Consider the following 21,223-nt stretch of genomic DNA (forward strand, 5'->3'; position numbering starts at 1 on the left):
AAAAAGGTCTAGGAGCTTGCCTAGCATGCAGGAGGCCCTGGGTTAGATCCCCACAACATGCCAAAAAAAAAAGGTAAAAATGCCTTGAGTGACTCTGATCAGAAGATAGGTTTGGAAATTGCTGACAGGTTACTATACCCCGAATTCACCAAGCCTCCAGAGCTATGGGGCGCCAGGGAGGGAGGACTGTTTGCAGAGAGAGTTGGGTTAACAGGAAGTGCAGCCAGGGCCTCAGGCTATTAGAGGTCTGAGGATGGGGATCCAGAGTAAGTCAAATATGATTGCACCTAGGAGAGGAAATGGTAATTGTTCTGGATTAGCATACCCTGACAGACCCAAATCAGGAAACTCTGTTTCTAAATCCTCATACGTGACAAAATGTGTAGACTTAGCTTCCCGGACCTGTGTCTCATCTCCACGGAAGTCAGCAGGGCCTGCATCAGATGATCAGATGAGGAGGGGGATTTGGAGATTTGCCTCCCCAAGTCCTAAACTTGGCCTGCTTCTTTGATCTACTCCTCTAGCTCTGGAGAGTTGCATATACACCCTGCAACAAAAGCAGCATCATGCTCAGATTGTAGAAAATCATGCAGCTCCCCAGATCTGGACAGACCTGAAGGACATCTGAGTGTTGCTGGTTCCCATTTATGCCTGAGCAGGGCAAAGCCAGCTACTGTACAGTTGCAGATGCCCTGCTGACTCTGCCCCAGGACCAGCTGCAGAAACCAACTGGGACTTTGTGTTCTCTTAAGGAAGTCCCCAGGGATCATGCTGCCTCTAGCAATCCTGTATTTGGGAACTCAGCTTGGGCACTGAATTAAGAACAGACCCGAAAAAAAGCCTGTTACGCTTTTAAAGTCAACATGAGTTTTTGATGGACACAGAGATTTAACTTTATAATCCCAGGGTTAGGAGACCAGAATTCTAGCCCTGGCTCAGCTGTGGATTTGCCTGGGAGCACTGGTAGAAATTCCCAGGCTTCCATTTGCTCATCAGCTCTTGGCACTGATGCCAGCTCCACCTGCCCCTCTGGGTTTGTGTGAAGCTTAGCTGCCATAGAAGATGAGAAATAACTTTGGAGAATGTATATGGTCCTTGTCTTAACATGAGTCATGTCAGTTCTGCTGTGGACTGTTGTGAATTGACCTAGTAACCAAAGGCAAGTCCCTTGTTTTTTTTTTTTTTGCCCTTTAATGCTTTTTTTTTTCCAACAAAGTAGTGAAAAACACTTTCTCTGCCAAACTTCTTTCTTTCCTTTTTCTTCTCCCTCCTCCTCCTCTGTTTTGAAACAAAAAGACCCAAGATGGAAATAAAGAATGTTTTTCTAAGCAGAGTGACTATTTGTTACCAAGACAGGTAGCTGAGAATTACAGATTTCATTCCCTAGAGAAGTTTAAGAAAATTAGAGGTATTTAGATGTTTAGGATATTTAGTAGGGTCTAGAACCAGGGAGAAAACCAGATATTCTCTGGAGGTTCATTTCTATTCAAGGACCGTGAGAGTCCTGGGCTCCTTTGGGGAACTAACCAGGCTCTCAAACATCAGCAAAGATGCAGGATTTGGTGCAGACCTGGCTTCCCAACCAATTAGCTAAGTGATCTCAGGATGAGGGGCGAGTGTTTCTCAGCAAGAAAACAGGGATAATAATGGCTTTGCCTAAAATAAGATAATGAATGTGAAACCCTTTTGCACAATATTGCCTTTTAAAAATTGAAATACCAGGCTGGGGGGTGTAGTCCAATGGTAGATTGCTTGCATAGTATGCAGGAGCCCCTGGTTCTATTTCCAGCACCGAAAGAAAGAAAGAAAGAGAGATAAAGAGAGAGAGAGAGAGAGAGAGAGAGAGAGAGAGAGAGAGAGAGAGAGAGAGAGAGAGAGAGAGAGAGAGAGAGAGAGAAAGAGAGAGGGAAAGGAAAGAAAAGGAAAGGAAAAGAAAAGAATTAAAATGCCAGTATATGTACATAGAGCTTGTATCCTGGCAAGATTAAAAAAAAAAAAATGGTTTGTTTTGTTTTGTTGTTTGTGTTTTCAGGGCTGGTGCTGAAAACCAGAGTCTCGTGAATACTGAGCAAGTGCTCTTATCACTGAGCTTTCTCCATCCCAGCTCAGAAAACACGATTCTTTAAAAAGTTCAAGTTCATGACGTGTAAGATCTGGAGAATCATGTCTTTTGACTGAGGATGATACCACTGGTTATCGGTGATAAGTTCTGCTTCTTCAAATGTTGAAGTTTGAACATTAGAGAAGCACACCAGGGCAGGCATATAAAGCAGGTTTTATTTAAAGGTAGTAGCAACAGACTTCTCCCCTAAGGGAGAAGGGGGCCATGGTGGGTATTTTAATATACCAAGAAGTGAGAGTGTCCTGCCCCTTTTATAGATAAAGTTTCCTTTGTTCTCCTTCATTCTTCTCCCTTATCTTGTTCATTGCCCCCCATCCTGCATAGTAAATGGGGGATGTTGGTGGAATGGGGGGGGGCAGGTGGGCTGGAGGGCCAAGATAGGGTGCTAGACAGGAAGGGAGTGGAAACCCAGAGACATTGATTAGTAGCTATCCATCTGGTCAAGGGTTGTTTCATTAACAGCCTTTTGGGGAGGGGTAGTATCAAAGGGCTCTGGAGACAAGAACATTCCAAACTCCCAGGGGCAGTTTCCAACTTCCTGGCCTCAAATCAGTCTCCAATTTTCTCACTCTGATCACCTACTCTACATTAATTGCCTGCCTTTACTTCTGGCTTCAAGGATAACCACAAATGCAAGGGATCTATCCAGTCAGGAAGAATGGTGGATTTCTGGGTCTACAAAAGACCAAACAAATCCAGAAATCCACCATTCTTCCTGACTTTACCTTGGTCTTTCCTGCGAGGGCCATAAACTGGAAAATGTGCATTCCACCTTCCTCAAATGTGGTATTTTTTTTTTTTTTCTTTTTCTTTTTCTTTTTTTTAAGCCCTCAATCTGTTTGCCATTGTTTCTATAGGATGAAGACCTTAGGAAACTTCAAAAGGGCAAAGAAGCAGCAGGTCTTTCCCGGGGACCCTCTGAAGACTGCATGGAGCTGGATTCTGCAAGAGGTTCTGGGATGACTGTCCTCTGGGTCTGGTCACCCCACTCCCAGCTCTTTCTTTCCACTGGCCTCCACCCCAGGCTGTGGGTGGCAGGCACATCAAGGGCATAGGGTTGGGGACCTCCCCTGCTTTCTAATCACAGGGTGGGGTTTACACAGGGTGGGGTTTCTGTTACCATTTGTACAGCCTTTGATTTCAGCCACACAAGAAGTTCTTTTGGGCTGTCCTGAATAATAAAGATCACACATAGCCTTGTTTATCTGGGAAAATGCCTCCTGTTGAAAACAATTGACTTACAAATTCTTTGAGAACAATAGCTATTCATGAGTTGGGGACATTCTGTCCCAGTGACTTCTGGCTGGGCACTCACAAGTTTCAGGAAAGAAACACTAGCGGTGTGTCAACCCTCCAAAGCTGGTCTATGCTTAGATACCCAGGTTCCAGTGTTTGCCAGAAATTCATGAGCACACAGAGGTGACTGGTCCTAACCTGCTTGGAGGAGCGCACCTGTGCATGTGACTGTCATGCCTCCTGCCAGCGTGTCACTTAACCTTCACTCTGAGCTGAAGAACATTAGGTAACTGTGTCCTCAACTAAGGTTACAGTAATACACCTTCAGGTATCATGCAGGCCAAAAAACGTTGAGGAAAAAAAATCATTCCCTGGTAGGGGCTGGGGAGATAGCTCAGTCGGTAGAGTGCTTGTCTTGTAAGCACAAGGCCCTGGGTTTGATCCCCAGCACCCCAAAAAAAAAAAAAAAATCATTCCCTGGTAAAATACTTATCATTTCTCCTGCTTATTGTCTAACAGTTCAGGGGTAGGAACTTGGTTGGGAAATCAGGACAATGAGGTTCTCTCATGTGCCTAACTGCTAGAATTCTAGCAGAGGCAAATTAAGCTTAGGAGGCCTAATTTATATAATCAGGGTGGGGGCAGTTTTTAATATTTTCCATACAAATTGAACAGGGTCTCACAAGGCAAGGGAGAGGCCCTGAAACTTAAGCTTCATTTTCTTCCTGGAGAATGTAACTGTTTCTAAAAGAGAAGAATCTGTAGGTGCAGTAGTGCACACACCTGTAATCCCAGCAACTTGGGAGGCTGAGACAGAAGGATCTAAAGTTGGAGGCTGGCCTCAGTGATGTAGCAGGACCCTGTCTCAAAATAAAAAAAAGTAAAAAGGCTGAAGATATAGCTCAGTGGCGAAGTACCTCTGGGTTCAGTTCCAAGTACTGCAAAAAAAGAGAAAGAGTGTGTGTCACCGGACATCCAAGGAGTTCCCAGAGAGGTCACCTTGACTCAGGACCAGTGGAGTTGGTGGCTTACATGATGACAAAAAGTTTTAGCATGTGCCAGAGACACAGACAAAGGTTTATTTAGGAAAGCAGACCCATTCAAGGGAGAATGTGGGCTATCTCGAGAGTGAGAAGCTTTGGGGTAAAGCAAGGAAGAATTCGGAATAACTCCAGAGGGAGGAACAGCAACTGCTTAGTGTGGGGTGTTAATATTTATAGAACAGTTGCTAGGGGCTGGACTAGAGGTGGAGCCGGTGCAGAGTTACACAATTATGTGTCAGTCTATCCTGTCCTCAAGTTACTTTTTGCAGGCAAGGGCACAGGCTGGTTTGCTTGGGTGTTGCAATGGTCCAGGGACATTTTCTGCATTTCCATGGTTCATGGACCTTTCTCTTGAAATTCAGTCTATCTTTTCTGTATCCCCAAATTCCTATCTCAAGTCTATTCCATGAAAAGGCAACTTTATAAAGTTTTAAATTACTTTCTGTAAAATACTCCTACTACTCCTTTCCTTAACTGAATTCTTGATTTTTTCTGACAATGTAGTTTGGTTTAATTAGTTTGTTTAAGAGATAGGGTCTTGCTCTATTGCCCAGGCTGCCCTGACTCCTGGATTCAAGTGATCCTCTCACCTCTGTAGCTGGGGCTATAAGCACCTGTGAGCCCCACCTAGTCATTTGGCATAACTGGGTTAAAGGCTCCTCCTCCCCAGTACCCCCAGGCTGGGGGCTCTCTCCAGGTCTCTACACACCACTGTCCTGTGCTCAGTCATCTCTCCAGGGATGTTTTGGTTCCTAATCTCCATCAACCACCTCTTCTAAGGGAGGAAGGTACAGGGTCCGTGGAGGAAACCACTATCTTCCTTCCTATTAGCCCATCTCCTGACAGTAAGCAATTCATCAGACTGACCATACCCTGGAAACTGTCACACCCCATCATTTATTATTTAAATGTTTTTAAATTTTATTTGTTCTTTTTAGTTCTATATGACAGTACAGTGTATTTTGACATACTATACATAGGTGGAATATAACTTCCATTCCTGTGGTTGTACATGATATGGAATTTCACTGGTCGTGTATTCGTATATGAACATAGGAAAGTTATGTCCGATTCACTCTACTGTCTTTTCCATTCCCATCCCCCCTCCTTTCCCTGTATTCCCCTTATCTAATCCAGTGGCTTCTATTCTTCCCTCCCCGCCCCCTTGTTGTGTGCTAGCATCCGAATATCAGAGAGAACATTTGACCTTTGGTTTTTTGACACCCCATCATTTATTACGGGAAAACCCAATGCTCATTTCCCCTCTCCAACCTTTCCATAACCCTCTCCCACTGCCATTCTATTCCTTGTCCCCAAACCTGGCTATGACCTCCTCAGGATACTTCTCCCAACTTTCTGACCTCCTGTGATTTCATGTCCTTCTCACCCCTGCCTGGAGCCTCTCATGGCCAAGCATTTTGAACCCACCTCCCCAGCACATGCAAATCCTGCTTTGCCCTTCACCTCCTTGTTAAGAAAAGCAGCCCTCAGCAGCATATGAGTTCCCACGGTGAAGTTGGCAGAACTGAGCCATTCAGGAAATGCACTTTTCTTTCTCTGTTACTGGGGCAAACCCTTCTCAGAACTCATAAGCAAACTAATTCCTGCCCCCCACAGGGCAGTGATAACATCGTACCCTGTGGCACACCTCATTTGGAGCATCCTCAGTGGTTAAGTACACATTATCTCATCTGATTCCCTCGTCCCCTTGATCCACCACTGGCTGCTTTCTCTCTGCAGCTTTCCAACCATGTAGAACTGGACAAAGAAAATCCTATACCTGGGCCAATTAGCATATTACAAATTCATGACTCCTGACCTGGGCAGCTCCACGACCCTGCTCATGACTGTCTTCCTCTCCCTTCTTTGACTCCTTCTGTCCTTTGTGACACACCTGATGTCTTGCTGGTGGACCTCATTCCATTCTGGCTCAAAAATCCCGAAGTTTTAGCCAGGCATGGTGGCACACACCTGTGATCCTGGTGGCTTAGGAGGCTGAGGCATGGAAGTTGGTAAGTTCAAAGCCAGCCTCAGCAACTTAGTGAGGCCCTAAGCAACTCGGTGAGACCCTGTCTCTAAATAAAAATACAAAACGGGCTGGGGATATGGCTCAATAGTTAAGCATCCCTGGGTTCAACACCCAGTACCAAAAAAAATCCTAAATTTCTATTGCTTTTCACCCCTTTTCCTCTAAATTTGTCCTTTCCTTCCTGAGATCTTCCTTGTGGGGAAGAGAGAATTCCAGAAGCCTGTGGTATGGGGATTTGTTGCTTCTTTCCAGTGTGATGCCCTTACCACACACCATAGGGCTGTCTGCATGTGTGTTTAGCCTACTGAATCATGAACTTTTTAGGGATGGAGACCATGTCTTCCTATCCTTTTGTGGCACAAGACCTAGTCTACCAGCCAACAGGTCGTAGTTGCCCAATCGCTCCATATCTCCTGCTGCATCTGCTGATGAATGTGAAGAGCCAGAAGTGTCCCTGGAAGCAAAGTACAAAAGAGGTGGCCATGTGAGAGGAGTGCAATCAGTTCCCAGAATGATCATCTTCACATCAGGACCACCACCAGCCTAGTCCCTTGTCTGGGAAAAGGGTCCAGGCATCAGGGGACCCAGGGAAGAAAGAAATTGAAGAGGCAAATGATTGGTCAGGTAAAATGGCCTTTAATATCCCTCCCAGCTCTTGAGAGCCTCTTTTCCCACTAGCTGGGCACTAACCTGCTCTATGATCTTAGGCAAGTCCCCACCTCTCTGTAAAGTGTAAATCAAGATATGATATCTCCCCTCTCCCCCCTATCCCATGAGGATAAGGGAGTCAATGCATGTGAAGTCACAAAAATCCTCTATTTTCATCAAATTGCTAGAAGCAGGGAATACTTTTTTTTTTTTCAATACTGGGGTTGAACCCAGGGCCTCATGCATGCCAATCAAACACATCACCCACGAGCTAATCCCAAGCCCCACATCAGAGGACTTAACAGCCCTCTCCTGCAGTGGGAGACAGAACAGTGCTTTCCCTGAGGATAGTTTGATGCTGGAAGGTGGAGAAAGAGGCACAGAGCTATTTAGTGACCATGTCAATCTATCATGCCTACTGCATTGTCTGCTTGCTGAAGACAGCAGATGGTTCACTGCTGAACTGTCAGTGTCTGGCAGAGTTCTGACATGTGCTAGCCTTTGTGGAAGGAGGAAAGGAGGGGGGGCAAAAGGGAGGGCAAAAGGAAGGAGAAAGAGAGGCATGGAGGGCAGGAAGGTGCTTAGGGCTAGAATGTTTCCAGAGAGGATGCCACTGTGCTAAGAGCCAGCAGAAGGTGCAGAATATCTGAAGAATGAGAGGTGAGCCACTTAGTCCCCCAAAACAAATAATGATCTTGTTTTTGTTTAGCTTTTTCTCAGTCTTATTTTTAATTCCCAATGCTTAAATAGTGTTATTTTGTGCAGACCTTTGTATTTGGGTAGAAGAGATGGGGAAAGAACACAGGGAGTGGCTGGGCCATACCCCTGCCCTTATGAACTAGGGAAGAATAATGAGCTAAATGTGTGTGGAAAATGTTTAAAGCACACACAAAAGCAAATTAAAACCATGACTTGCCTCTATATATACCTATGTATTGCTACATCTCCCCGTATGTATTGAAAACTCTATGTGTGTATTATGGGACTGGGGGTGTAGTTCAATGGTAGAACACTTGCCTAGCATGCATGAGGTCCTGGGTTCCATCCCCAGCAATAAAAGAATGAAAGAAAGAAGGAAGAAAGGAAGGAAGGAGTTTGTGGCACTAGAGAAAAGTAGAAACAATGCTGTCATAGCAGTAGGGTTCTGACGCGTTTGGTGAGCCCAGCAGACCAGAACTTTCTGGATTTCTTTCTCAAAGAAATCACAACCGATATGTGAAATAAGAGCCTGAGCCCAGCATATTGTACCATATCTCAGCTGCTTTCTGCTACTCTGGTTAATGAAGTGTTCAAAATTGGGAATGTTGAAATTTCACAGGTCACTATTGTGGGAATAATCAGACATGCAGAGAAGGCTCCAACCAATATTGTTTACACAACAGATGACATGACAGCTGCACCCATGGATGTTCATCAGTGGGTGGACACAGATGACACCAGTGGTGAAAATACCGTGGTTCCTCCAGAAACATGTGAAAGTGACTGGCCACCTGAGGTCCTTTCAGAACAAAGCACACCTGGATTCAATCCCCAGTACCAAAAAAAAAAAAGGAACAAGAATAGACTTCATGGTGTTGGATTGGAATTGGAGGTTCAGCCTGGGAGCCTTTAAGATCATGCCCCAGACCTGGAAGTAGTCAACATTCACAAGGTGCTGAGCCCTCAGTAGGGAGAGCATCTATCAGCAATTCAGGAATGGAGGAAGCAGGAAACTTCAGTGGGAATAGCTTCATACCAGCAAATGGTCTCACTATGGCCCCAAAACAGGTGCTGAATTTGATTAAGGCTTGTCCAAGACCTGAACTTTCAGGATCTCGGGACCCGGCTCCAACACATGCCTATAGCTTCAATCAAGCAAGCTATGGATTTTCTTGGCAACAAGTGGCACATCTATTGTATGGTGGATTATGATCACTTAAATCCACAGACACAGAATAACTGGATCTCATTGGGTACCTGGATCTGTTTGCATGGTCTGTTGCCTCCAGCTGTGCATATGTTTGGCCAGATGACTTCAAGGAAGAGATTCATCTGTAAAGGGTTTCAGCTGACTTGAAACTTACTGATTGCTTTTCTGTTTTTGTATTTTGTGGTTTCGAAGCTCAAGGGAGATGGGCAATTGACAAGGATATAAACCGGGGTGGAATTTTTTAAGTTTTAAGGAAGCTCATTATGACACCAGATTGGATTAGACTTGTGACCCTACCAAGAGAGTTGGGCAGTTACTTAATACCTGGCAGTTTCTGTTCTTGAATGTTTCCTGTTCAGAGGCAATGAGCAAGATGAGGGTCTGTAGGCAGAGCACCAGTCAAGGAACCCACTGCCCTCTGTCTGTTTTTGTTTCCCACTCTGGTTCTGTGGTGTTGCTTTCGAAATTGCACTTTCCTTCCCCTTCTTGCCTGGTCTGCTGCTGAAGGTGGGTTTATGTGAACATGAGGTATAGGGTGCTGGCATCATAGGGTGGAGGAGAGAAAGAAATGTTAAATAAAACGGTTCTGTTATTTAGAAAGAGAAGAAAGAAAGGAGAAAGAAGAAAGGAAGAAAGAAAGAAAGAAAGAAAGAAAGAAAAGAAAGAAGAAAGAAAAAGAAAGAAAGAGAAGAAAGAAAGAAAAGAAAGAAAAAGAAAGAAAGGAAAGAAAGAAAGAAAGAAAGAAAGAAAAGAAGAAAGAAGAAAGAAAGAAAGAAAGAAAAAAGAAAGAAAGGAGAAAGTCAATTAGCAAAACCATGAGTTCACAATGATGAACCTCCAATTCCAATGCAACACCATGAAGTCCATTCTGGTTCTTTTTTTTGGTACTGGGGATTGAATCCAGGGGTGCTTAACCGCTAAGTCACATACCCAGTCATTTTTTTTTTTCTCATTTGAGTGGCCGGGGATATGAACCACAGTCCAGGATATGAACCGCGGTCCTTGCGCATGCTAGGCGAGCGCTCTCCAAAAGGAGCTATTTCTTCAGCTCCACCCAGTCATTTTTAAAAAATATTATATTTAAACATAAGGTCTCACTTAGGGTTGCTTAGGGCCTTGCTAAGTTGCTGAGGCTGGCTTCTGAACTCTCGATCTTCCTGCCTCAGCCTTCTGAGTCACTGGATTACAGGCGTGTGCCATGGCACCAGATTCCGTTCTTGTTCTCTTCCCTTTCCCTACTATAACAGTAAGAAACTTAGGTATGGTGGTGAGGTTTTTGGTTTTTTGTTTTTTAACTGGGAATTGAACACACAGGCACTTTACCATGGAACTACATTCCCTAATCCTTATTTTTTGAGATAGGGTATCACTAATTTGCTGAGGCTGGTCTCAAACTTGAGATCTTCCTGCCTCAGCTTCTCAAGTTGCTGGGATTATAGGTGTGCACCATTGCGGCTGGCTAATGGGGAGTTTATTAAGGAGCCTGTACCAGCCCTTACAGTACAGGTGCTGCCTCCAAGAGTTTAGGTCAGAAGAGGGCAGATTCAATTTAAGAAGACTAGCCTGGAACCAGAAGTTTCCCTCAGGTTGAAGGAAGTGCTTGTTATAGATTTAGGATACTCTAGAGACACACAGCAGTATGAAGCTGAGTCAAGGGCCCTGGTGCCTTGGGGGTTATGATGAACCCCCAGGATCAGCTGAGTTAATTCTGGACTGGCTTCCCCCTGTTGATCTGACCCTGGACACAAAAAGCTGAGGTATGGTTTGGATTAAAATGGTATCAGATTAATTTTGGTTTATAAAAGAAATGGGAAGTGCTATAGTTTGACCCATATGTTCAAGACTTTGCTCTTGGAAGGTGGTGGAACCTTGGTGAGGTAGGGCCTAGTAAGAGGAAGTTAGGTCACTCAGGGCATGCCTTCCTAGAATATATTGGTACCCCTCTTCCTCTTCCTCTTTCTTTCTTTCTTTGGCATCCTGGCCACCATGAGATGAATGCTTTTCTCCACCACATGATCCCACATGATGTACTGCCCCACCACAGGTGGAAGGCAATGGGGTCACCCAATCATGGGCTGAAACCTTCGAAGCTTTGAGCAAAACAAACCTTCCCTTTTTATGAGTTGATCTGTCTCAGGTACTTGTTATGTAATGGAAAACTGACAAACACAGAAAAAGAAGGAAAGTAGAGAAAACAGTAAATTTGCTTGGCTCAGTGGTGCATGCCTGTAATCCCAGTGATTTGGGATGCTGAGGCAGGAGGATTGCAAGTTTATGGCCAGCCTCAGCAATTTAGTGAGGCCCTAAGCAACTTAGCGAGAATCTGTTTCAAAATAAATGAAAAAAGCTGGAGATATAGCTGAGGAGTAAAGTGCCCTTGGATTCAATTCCCAGTACCAAAAAAAAAAAAAAGAAAGAAAAAAAAAAAAAAAAAAAAAAAAAAAAAAAAAAGGTAAGATTACCAGTGCAAAAGAAAAATGGGCAAAGGAACTTAAAAAAATCATAGAAGAAACATGCATGGCTTTTAAGCACATCAAAGATGCTCAACCTCATTTATAATATATGGGTTGGTTATGAGATATCCCCCCAGAAAGCTCATGTTAGACAATGGAACAATGTTCAGGGATTAAATGATTAGAATATGAAATCTCTAACTGAATCAGTGGATGAATTCATTTGATGGATGAATAACTTGAATGAATTTCTGGGTGGTATCTGTAGGCAGGTGGGGCATGGCTGGAGGAAGTGGGCCACTGGGGATATGCTTTGGGATTATATATTGTCCCTGGCTCCTCATACTCTTTCTCTGCTTTCTGGCTGCCTTGAGTCGAGCAGCTTTCTTCCTCCATGACCTTCTGCCATCATGTTCTGCCTCACCTCTGTCCCTAGCAATGGAATCAGAGGACCATGCACTGAAACCTCTGAAATCAGCCAAAATAAACATTTCCTCCTCCTCCAAATTGTTATTTTGGTCACAGCAACAAAAAACTGACTAACACATAATAAAAGAAGTGTAAGTTCAACCTATAAGACATGCAATTTTTCAGTTGTTTATGAGTAAAGATGAAAATTTGTGATTACTGTGTGAAGGAAGATGTGGAGAAATAGGTACTCCATACATTTTTTTGTTTAATATCCACACATTGTTAGTAGGAGTAAAAACTGGTACCACTTCTTCCAAACAATCTATCAAAATAAAAAGTGTAAGAGTTGGGTGTGGTGGTGTGAGCCTATAGTCCTGGCTACTTGGGAGGCTAAGGCAGGAGAATTACTTGGGCACAAGTGTTAAGGGCTAGCCTGGGCAACATAGAGAGACCTTGTTTCAAAAAGAAATATATACATCTTTTAATCTAGAAAACTTTCTACAAAATTATCCTACAGATACACTAACATGTGTGCACAAAGATGTATTGGCAAGAAATTTCCTGCAGCATTATTTGGCGAGCAAAATCTGAAAGAACCTGAATGGTTGTCTATAGGGAAGGAATTTTAAACACGGTTATTGCATAAGTTGACGATTCACAGACAATGATACTATATGTTGTTTAGAGGCAGATGTATGTATGTACATGAGATATCTACCAAAAGAACGTGATGCATCCATGCTATGCTCACCTCTGGGAATGGGAGAAGGTGAACAGGAGTGGCTAGGAAGGCCACAGAATAGTTCCACCTCATTTGTAACATCTGACTTCTTTTATGTAAGGAAGATAAAGGAAGGAAACTGTTGTGATTAAAAGTTCTTATCAAGACTGGACAGTGGAACTTCATATTTTTCACTCTTTACTGTGTTTTTCCACAAAGCATGATTCAGATGAGCGGGTATAAGATGATATCTGGAAAGGCAGGGCGTGCTTGCTCACATGTGAACTGCCTCTGGGAAGATCAACAAGGTAACTGCAGTTGACTACAGAGAAGGGCAGCAAGGACAAGCTGGTCGGGGTAGGAGGGAGACTGACTGTTCATTGTATATTCTTACTGATCATATGTTTAGCCATTTGAACGTACTACTTTAAAATAATACAGAGCAAGGGACTGGTGATATGGCTCAGTGGCATAACACTTGCCTAGCATGAGCAAGGCCCTGGGTTCCAACCCAGTACTAGAAAAAAAAAAAAAAAGAAGAAGAAGAAGAAGAAGAAAAAGAAGCAGCAGCAGCAGCAGCAGCTGGGTGTGGTGGTGCACACCTGTAATCTCAGGGTCTCAAGAGCCCGAGGCAGGAGGAAAAAGCCAGCCTCAGCAACTTAGTGAGGTCCTAAAGCAACTCAGCAAGACCCTGTCTCTAAATAAAATATTTGAAAGGGCTGGGGGTGTGGCTCAGTGATTAAATACTGCTGGGTTCAATCCCCACTACAAAAAGAAGAAGAAGAAGGAGGAGGAGGAGGAGGAGGAGGAGGAGGAGAAAAAGCGGGGAGGGGAATAAGCACAGAACTGTTCTGGGGGTAAGAAAGGGCTTCTTCTCTGAAGTCTTTGCCTGAGGCTGGTGGGTAAATACTGAGGTTGAGATCTTTGATGAGAGAGAGAAAGAGAGACAGAGAGACAAGGACAGAGAGAGGAAAATCCCTGAGAGGAACAGTGTGGGCTGGTGTTACCACACTAGTGGACAAGGCAGGAAAAAACACTGAACACCGAAGAATGTCTAGGGTGGCCAAGGTAAGTACATTTTAAGAAATGAGAAGGAAGCAAACTTTCCATTTGCTTTCCTGTTTTCAGGGTCAGGAGTCTTCAACTAGAAAAACAAAATATAGAAACAGTCTAAATAATGGAAAACAAAATATAGAAAACTGAAACTCAGGGAAAACCTGAATAAGCCCTCTAGGGTCATTTGCTTTTATTACTTGTTTTTAGTTGACTTTAAAAATCCCCAAGGGACTGAGGGTGTAATTTAGTAGTAGAGAGATTGCCTAGGATGCAGGAGGCCCTGGGTTTCATCCCCAGCAACACACACACACACACACACACACAAACCTTAATTCTGGAGGTCATGAGCTGAGCTGTACAATAAGTCTCCCACTAACTTTGCTGTAGATATCACCTGACTTGTGGGTTATAATGATAATAACAGTTGCCTAGGTTGCTTTTCAGGGACTTGAAGAACTTTTTTTGTTAAAACCATCAACTTTTTACTTGGATCAGTGCAGAATTTTTTTTAAAGTGACTTTTTGACATCAGGAGTCCAAAAACTCCATCCTCTATTATACTAACCTGCCTTTTTCTGAGGTGAGCCATGAAGATTAATTATGCACAAACAGGCCACTGATTACTTCACTCCAGTCACTTTTCCCCATGCCTCAGACCACCATGGCACACTTGGCTGCCTTGTGAATAAACTTTCTCTATTGCCAAACTCATTGTTTCAGTGACTAGCATAGTGAGTGGAAGGGAAAATTGGCCTGGTTTGGTTACAAAACGAATAATAACCATGGGTGAACTTTGTTATGCTAGGTGAAATGAGCTAGTCAGGAAAGGACAAAACTCTATAGTTCTACTTGTATGGAGAGATCCTGGATATTCCTGGATACCTCGAGATGTCAAACTGAGAGACAAAGATGTCAAACTGAGAGACAAAGACAGAAAGTAGAAACATGGTTGCCAGGGGCTGGGGCTGGAGTTATTGGGTACAGATTCAGTTGGGGAAGAAAAAAATATTCTGGAGATGGATGATGGATGGTGGCAATGGTGGTACACCAATACGAATGTGCCCTGTGTCACAGAACTTATCAACTGAAAATGGTTAGAATGGTAAATATTATGTTATATATTTTTTACCACAATTAAAAAAAAGTTACACACCCAGTTGACTGAGAAACCTGATACACCTAAAACCTTTTAGCTAGACATTTGAAAGTGCAGTGTTTAACCTGACTTATTACCTCATTTTCTGGAACTAAGCCCTCCTTTATTCTTTTCCCTATAAATTTTCAACCAAAAGCAATACAGAAATCCCGTAACACACTCTTATATATTTAAAAGTACCTAAACACAGCAACAGAACCAAACCACTATTAAGCAAGGCATCAAGTCTCAAATTTTCTCCTTATGACATGAAAATGTCCAATAAAACTATCTTGTTCTCTGTGCTGGCCGAGAGAGAAAAGTTGCCACTGTGAGAGTCACAAAACCACATGCATACTTCAATACTTCCGCCTGGGAACAGGCATAGCATTTTATAAATAATTCATGCTATAAAAAAAAAAAAAAAAAAAAAAAAACCCAAACAAACAACCCAAGACCTCACAGGAAAACTTCACCCACCTCCTTCCACCCAAAGCTTACTCCCTTGCTAAGTTTCAGGTGGATGGTGTTTATTGCTTTTTTGACCTTTTAACCAGAATCCTACCTGAATATCTTTCCAAAGACTGTATCACAAGTGAGTCTATCTTGAGTTCTGGGTTTGAGAGAGAGTCCTGGTCTTTGGAGTTTGAACAGAACTAGGGCAGAGGGACTCTGGTATCTAGAGGAGACACTGCAATTGCTTTTCTCCATCCAAGTACAGGTTTTGTAACTCTTTGTAGCCATGACCCAATCACTGCTGGCCCTGACTCAGATCAACCCACTTTTTTCTATTCTTGCTTTTGAAACAGTCTGGGTGAGAGCCAAGGTATCCCATGGCCAAGTCACCCTATATGGCCTCTACTACTGAGAGAAGCCCTCCAGTCTGCCCTGGCAGGGGACTGTCCTCTGGACCCAGAGTGGCCCCATGAAATCAGCACCAGGGTCTGAATGGCCTAGAAGTGCAAATGTTATGGTACTCAGAGAGCGGAATTGAAACATGATATTGATTGGGAAGCTTAGCTGAAAAAAAAACAAAAAAAAAAAAAAAAAAGGAAGAAAGAAAAAAAAAAATTCCTGATCTGGCTTGATCCTTGTCTAAGAAGTGCTCTTATTTCAATTGTACCTCATCTGACAGGTAAATAGGAGCTCTGGCTTAGAGAGAAGCAGACCATTATAATGGGGAATGACTTGAATCCTCTACATGCTGTCATTATCATTATTATTATTATTCCCCTCAAATAAACTAATAAGTCGCTGGACATGTTATAAGTTGCTGCTGGGATATAGCCATTTCACAGACCACAGACCCCTCAACACATTTTTTTTCTTTTTTCCTCGTGAAAAACAAGAGGACTAATTCTAGAGTCCCCTGGCCCACCACACCCCTCAACAACTGTGCTGGGGAATGAACCCACCCAGAACGTTCTAGAGTCTGACATGTCTCCCAAATCTCAGGCCACAAGCAGTAGTTGGCTTCTCCCACACTCTAATCTGACTCTTTTTCTGGAAGAATTTGGAAAGATGAGTGCTTTCTGAGGCCAAGTATTGGGTGGTGGAGGGAAACAGGCTCCTGAAGGAGAGAGAATAAACCAAACCGAGAATGGTCTCTGAGGTCTTTTACACTTTCCTTGGATGTCTGCCTGTAAAATGTCTTCACCTGGGAGGAACCACGTATAGCCCCTTCTCCTCGCTGGGCTCTCAACCTTAATGGTAACTTTCTTGCTTTCCTTTTTTCTTTCTTTTTCTTTTTCTTTTTTTTTTTTTTTTTTTCAGTGAGGGGTGGGTACAGAGGATTGAACCCAGTGGTACTTTACCATTGAGTTACTTCTGCAGCCCTTTTTATTTTGAGACAAGTTCTAAGTTGCTCAGATCCTCACTAAGTTGTCCAAACTGGCCTTGAACTTGTGATCCTCCTGCCTCAGCCTCCCAAGTAGCTGGGATCATGGGTCTGAACCACTGTGCCCAGCTTAATAGTACCTGCTTTCATATTTTCACTATATGGTGTTGCTAGAGTTTGGGTGCTGAATTGATACCAAGGTGGAACTATCTGGAGGTGGAGGAATCTTTGAGAGGGGGGTGGCTAGTGGGAAGTCCTTAGGTCACTGGGAGATGCCCTTGAAGGGGATTGTGGGACCCTGGCCTTGAGGCGAGCAATTTGCTCTGCCACCCCATACTCCCATCAGAGTCCTAAAAACAATAGATCTGCCTTATAATGGCCTGGAAACTCTAAAACCAAAATAAACCTTTTCTTATTTTATAAGTTGATCATCTCAGGTATTTGTGATACTGGCAAGCAGCAGTTCTCCACAATGCCCCTCAGACTGGCACCCCTCCCCTCCCTCATTTATACCTCATTTGAAAAGACATAAATGTAAGTTTCTCACTTCAATTGTGTAAGAAAAAAAAATTTTTCCCCAATATAAAGTTGTTGATGTGTTCCCAAAAGATGCCACACACTGTGTTCTGAGTCATGAGTTTCCTGGAGCCTGTGAAAGGTCAGCCTTGTGGCCCTCGCTCTGTGATTACACCTTTGCAAATGCAGTGCTCCTTTTATTTACTCTATGATTGATACCTTAATCTTGAAGTTAGAATAGAATAACTTTTCCCTGAGATTCGGTTCCACTTATTCTTTCACCTTAAAATCTTTTTTTATTAGTTCAACAAAACAGACATTGTGTTTCCTCCAATTACTTTTTTTCTAGTTTTTTTTTTTTTTTTTTGTACCCAGGGGAGCTTAACCACTAAGCCACATTCCCAGCCCTTTTTATTTTTTTATTTTGAGACAGGGTCTTGTAAATTGCTTAGGGCCTGGATAAATTGCTGAGGCTGGCTTTGAACTTGAGATCCTCCTGCCTCAGGCTACAGAGCCTCTGGGATTATAGGCATGCACTACCATGCCTGACTTTTTTCTAGCTCTTAAATCTGGATATTCAGAGGCCATGTTTCCACCAGTTGCTGCTTAAGTTCACAGTGTGGAAGTGGATGAGAAACACATCAACAACTTCAGTCAAAGTCCCATTGCTGTAACTCAGGTGCCCAGGGCCTGCCATTCCTTCCTGCTGCCCACATATTGGCTCTCCAGCATTTTTTACTTGGTTTCCCTGCCTAGACCTCGATACTGCATGTAGTGCCATGTCTGCCCAGCACTGGCTCCTTTAGGTGTCCTCTACAATTTTTTTTTTTTTTTTTTTTTTTTTTTTTTTTTTTTTTTTTGTACTGAGGAGTTAACCCAGGGGTGCTTTACCACTGAGCTGCATCCCCAGCCCTTTTTATTGTTTATTTTGAGACAGGGTCTCACTAAATTGCTGAGGGTCTCACTAAATTGTGGAGTCTGGCCTCAAATTTGTGATCCTCCTGCCTCAGCCTCCAGAGTTGCTGGGATTACAGGCATGTGCCACTGTGCCTGGCTCCTCTACAATTCTGTGTGTTCTTGGTGAGGCTGTCAATGTTGACCTCATTTCCTTCCCATCCCAGATAATTATGTGTGGAGATGGGTCAGAGGCCTCCCGTCTCCCTAGTTGTGGTGATTGTTCCAGGGATAGGTATAAACCCATACAAGCCCAATCAGAATTCTTGTTAGATTGTTTTTTTTTCCTTAAAATAAAGTTTCCTAGAAAGATGGCCTTTGCCCATTAGGGCTGCTAAGCTTGGAGAAAGTGAGACAGGGACAACTAATGGCCATTTTGCCTTTGGTAACAGAGCCTTCCCCGCATGCAGTATGAACTAAGCAAATACAAGCAAAATTTAGAAATAGTATGGTGGGTTGGATTATCATTCTCAGCTCTTCATTCCCCCCGGTGTCTGTGTATGTGTGTGTGTCTCTATCTTTATATCTTTTGCCATATGACTTTGTAGTGTCTGCCACTAGGAATTCATATTCCTGCCCCTTTACTCTGGCCTTGGCTTCATGACTTGACTGATCAGTGTGATATTATGATATACATATTTTGTTTTTTATTCACAGTTCCTGGCTCATAATACCTTCTCCAAGGGAAGCCCTTGAAAAGGCAGCAAAAGAGTCAAGTCCTTTCTCATTCCAGCAGTCCTGTTTCATACCCTGAAAGTAGGAATGCTACACAGAGAAGCTAAGAAGAATGAGAACACACAGACCTTGCTGGGTGTCCCCAGCCAGTCTATTTGCATTCATGCCTATGTAGTACAGGCTCCATGAAAACTTCCTAGGACAGGGTTTTTTTTTGTTTTTTTGTTTTTCAAAGAAAGCAAGTTTTATTTAAATAATAGTAACACATACTTCTCCCAGGAGGAAGAAAGGGGCCACAGCTGGTATCCTGGTATCTCAGGATAGAGTTTTGAGAGTTTTCCAGATAGCTAAGTTTGTGGAGCTGCCTAGAGGGTGGCGCACTTGCATAGGGGCTGGAAACTCCATGCCCTTCCCTCATACCTTGCCCTGTGCATCTCTTCATCTGTATCCTTTGTAATATCCTTTACAGTAGACTAATTGTTATAGTTTAGATGTGAGGTGTCCCCCAAAAGCTCACCTGTGAGACAATTCAAGAGGGTTCAGAGGAGAAATGATTGGGTTACCACAGCTTTAACCCAATCAGTGAATTAATCATCTAATGGGATGAAGTGAATGGTTACTGAAGGCAGGTGGGGTGTGGCTGGAGGGGATGGGGCATTGGGGGTATATTTTTGTATCTGGTAAGTGGTGATCTCTCTCTGCTTCCTGATCCTCAAGTGAGCTGCTTCCTTCTGCCATATTCTTCCACCATGATGTTCAGCGCATCTTGAGCTCTGAGGAATGGGTCCAGCTGTCTATGGACCCATTTGAGACCTCTGAAACTGTGAGCCCCCAAACATACTTTTTCAACTCTGCAGCTATTCTGGTCGGGTCTTTAAATCACAGCAGAGAAAAAGCTGACTAAAACACTAATAAATCTAAGTATTTCCCTGAGTTCTGTGAGCTGCTCAAGCAAATTAATCAAATCCAGGGAGAGAGTTGTGAGAACTCCCATTTATAGCCGGTCTGTCAGAAGCACAGGTAAAACAACCTGAGTCTTGTTAGTTGACATCTGAAGTGGGGGGTGGTGGACAATCTTGGACTAAGCCCTCAACCTTTAGGATCTCCAGGTGGCTAGTATCAGAACAGAATTAGAATAGAGGACACCCAGCTGGCTAGTATCAGAACAGAACTAGAATAGAGGACACCCAGCTGGTATCTGCTATAGAACTGCTTCATTGGATGTGGGAGAAAATCCCGTACATCTGTTGTCAGAAGTGATTTGTATTGTGAGTGCACTGTAGGAAGAACTAAGTTTGAGTTGTTTTTTTCTTCTGAATCCTCAGACCAGTGTACCAGTTCTTTTTTTGGTACTGGGAATTGAATCCAGGGGTACTTTGTCACTGAGCCCCCAGTTCTTTTATTTATTTTTTATTTTGAGTCAGGTTTTTGCTAAATTGTTGGTGACCTTACTAAGTTGCTAAGGCTGTCCTCAAACTTGTGATCCCCCTATCTCAGCCTTCCAAGTTTCTGGGATTACAGGTGTGCACCACTATGCCTGGCCGAGTACTGGTTCTAAGATGAGACCTAAAGAGTTTCCACCAATCATTTTGAACCTTCTGTTTTCTGCCATGAAAAGAATATGCTCACTGGGCATGGTGGTTCATGCCTGTAATCCTAGTGACTCAGGAGGCTGAAATTGGAGCAACTTAGTGAGACCCTGTATCAAAATAGAATATATATATATATATATATAAAATTTTTTTTTTTTTGTACTTGGGATTGAACTCAGGGGCACTTGACCACTGAGCCACATCCCCAACCCTATTTTGTATTTTATTTAGAGTCAGGGTCTCACTGAATTGCTTAGCACCTTGCTTTTGCTGGGGTTGGCTCTGAACTCGAGATCCTCCTGCCCCAGCCTCCGACGCTGCTGGGATTACAGGCATGCACCACCGCACCTGGCTCAAAATAGAAAATTTAATGGGCTTGGGAATACAGTTCATTCCAAGTGGTAAAGCACCCCTGGATTCAGTCCCTGGTATAACAAAACAAAATAAAAACATGCCCAAGTAGTTGCTCATCTTTCTGCCTGGTTTCAGGATAAAGACATTGAGCAGATCTGTAGCTAGCCTGAAATGTGAGTCCAGGTGAGCCCAGCCAAGCCCAACCAATATTTGTTTACTCACAGCCAACTTGTGAACCCATGAACATAAGATAAAAGTTTATCACTATAGTAGGCCACTGAGATTTTGAAGTTACTTGTTATACAACATTGAAATTTTGGTGCTACTGGTTACACAGCATGATTACAGCAAACCTGAACTGAGAAAAGAGTTATGATTACATAATTTAAATCCTGGATCTCCTTGAATCCAACATCAAAGTTACCCAATTATAAGGAGTCAAATTTCTGTTATTAGGAACCAAACAAGGCCTGACCAATGCAAAAAAAACTTTTCTAGCCTCCTGGGATGTAGTCATAATATCTTAATAGTTA

At 43.2% G+C, this 21,223-nt stretch overlaps 1 pseudogene across 1 annotated transcript; it reads left to right on the forward strand.

Moving 5' to 3' along the window:
• Positions 1 to 8,327: 8,327 nt before the first annotated feature.
• LOC306661308 (replication protein A 32 kDa subunit-like) lies at positions 8,328 to 9,546 on the forward strand (annotated as a pseudogene). Its single transcript has one exon. The product of its transcript is annotated as a replication protein A 32 kDa subunit-like (transcript).
• The last annotated feature ends 11,677 nt before the right edge of the window (positions 9,547 to 21,223 follow it).

Source organism: Sciurus vulgaris (assembly GCF_902686455.1).
Source record: "Sciurus vulgaris genome assembly, chromosome: 5".
Taxonomy (NCBI): domain Eukaryota; kingdom Metazoa; phylum Chordata; class Mammalia; order Rodentia; family Sciuridae; genus Sciurus; species Sciurus vulgaris.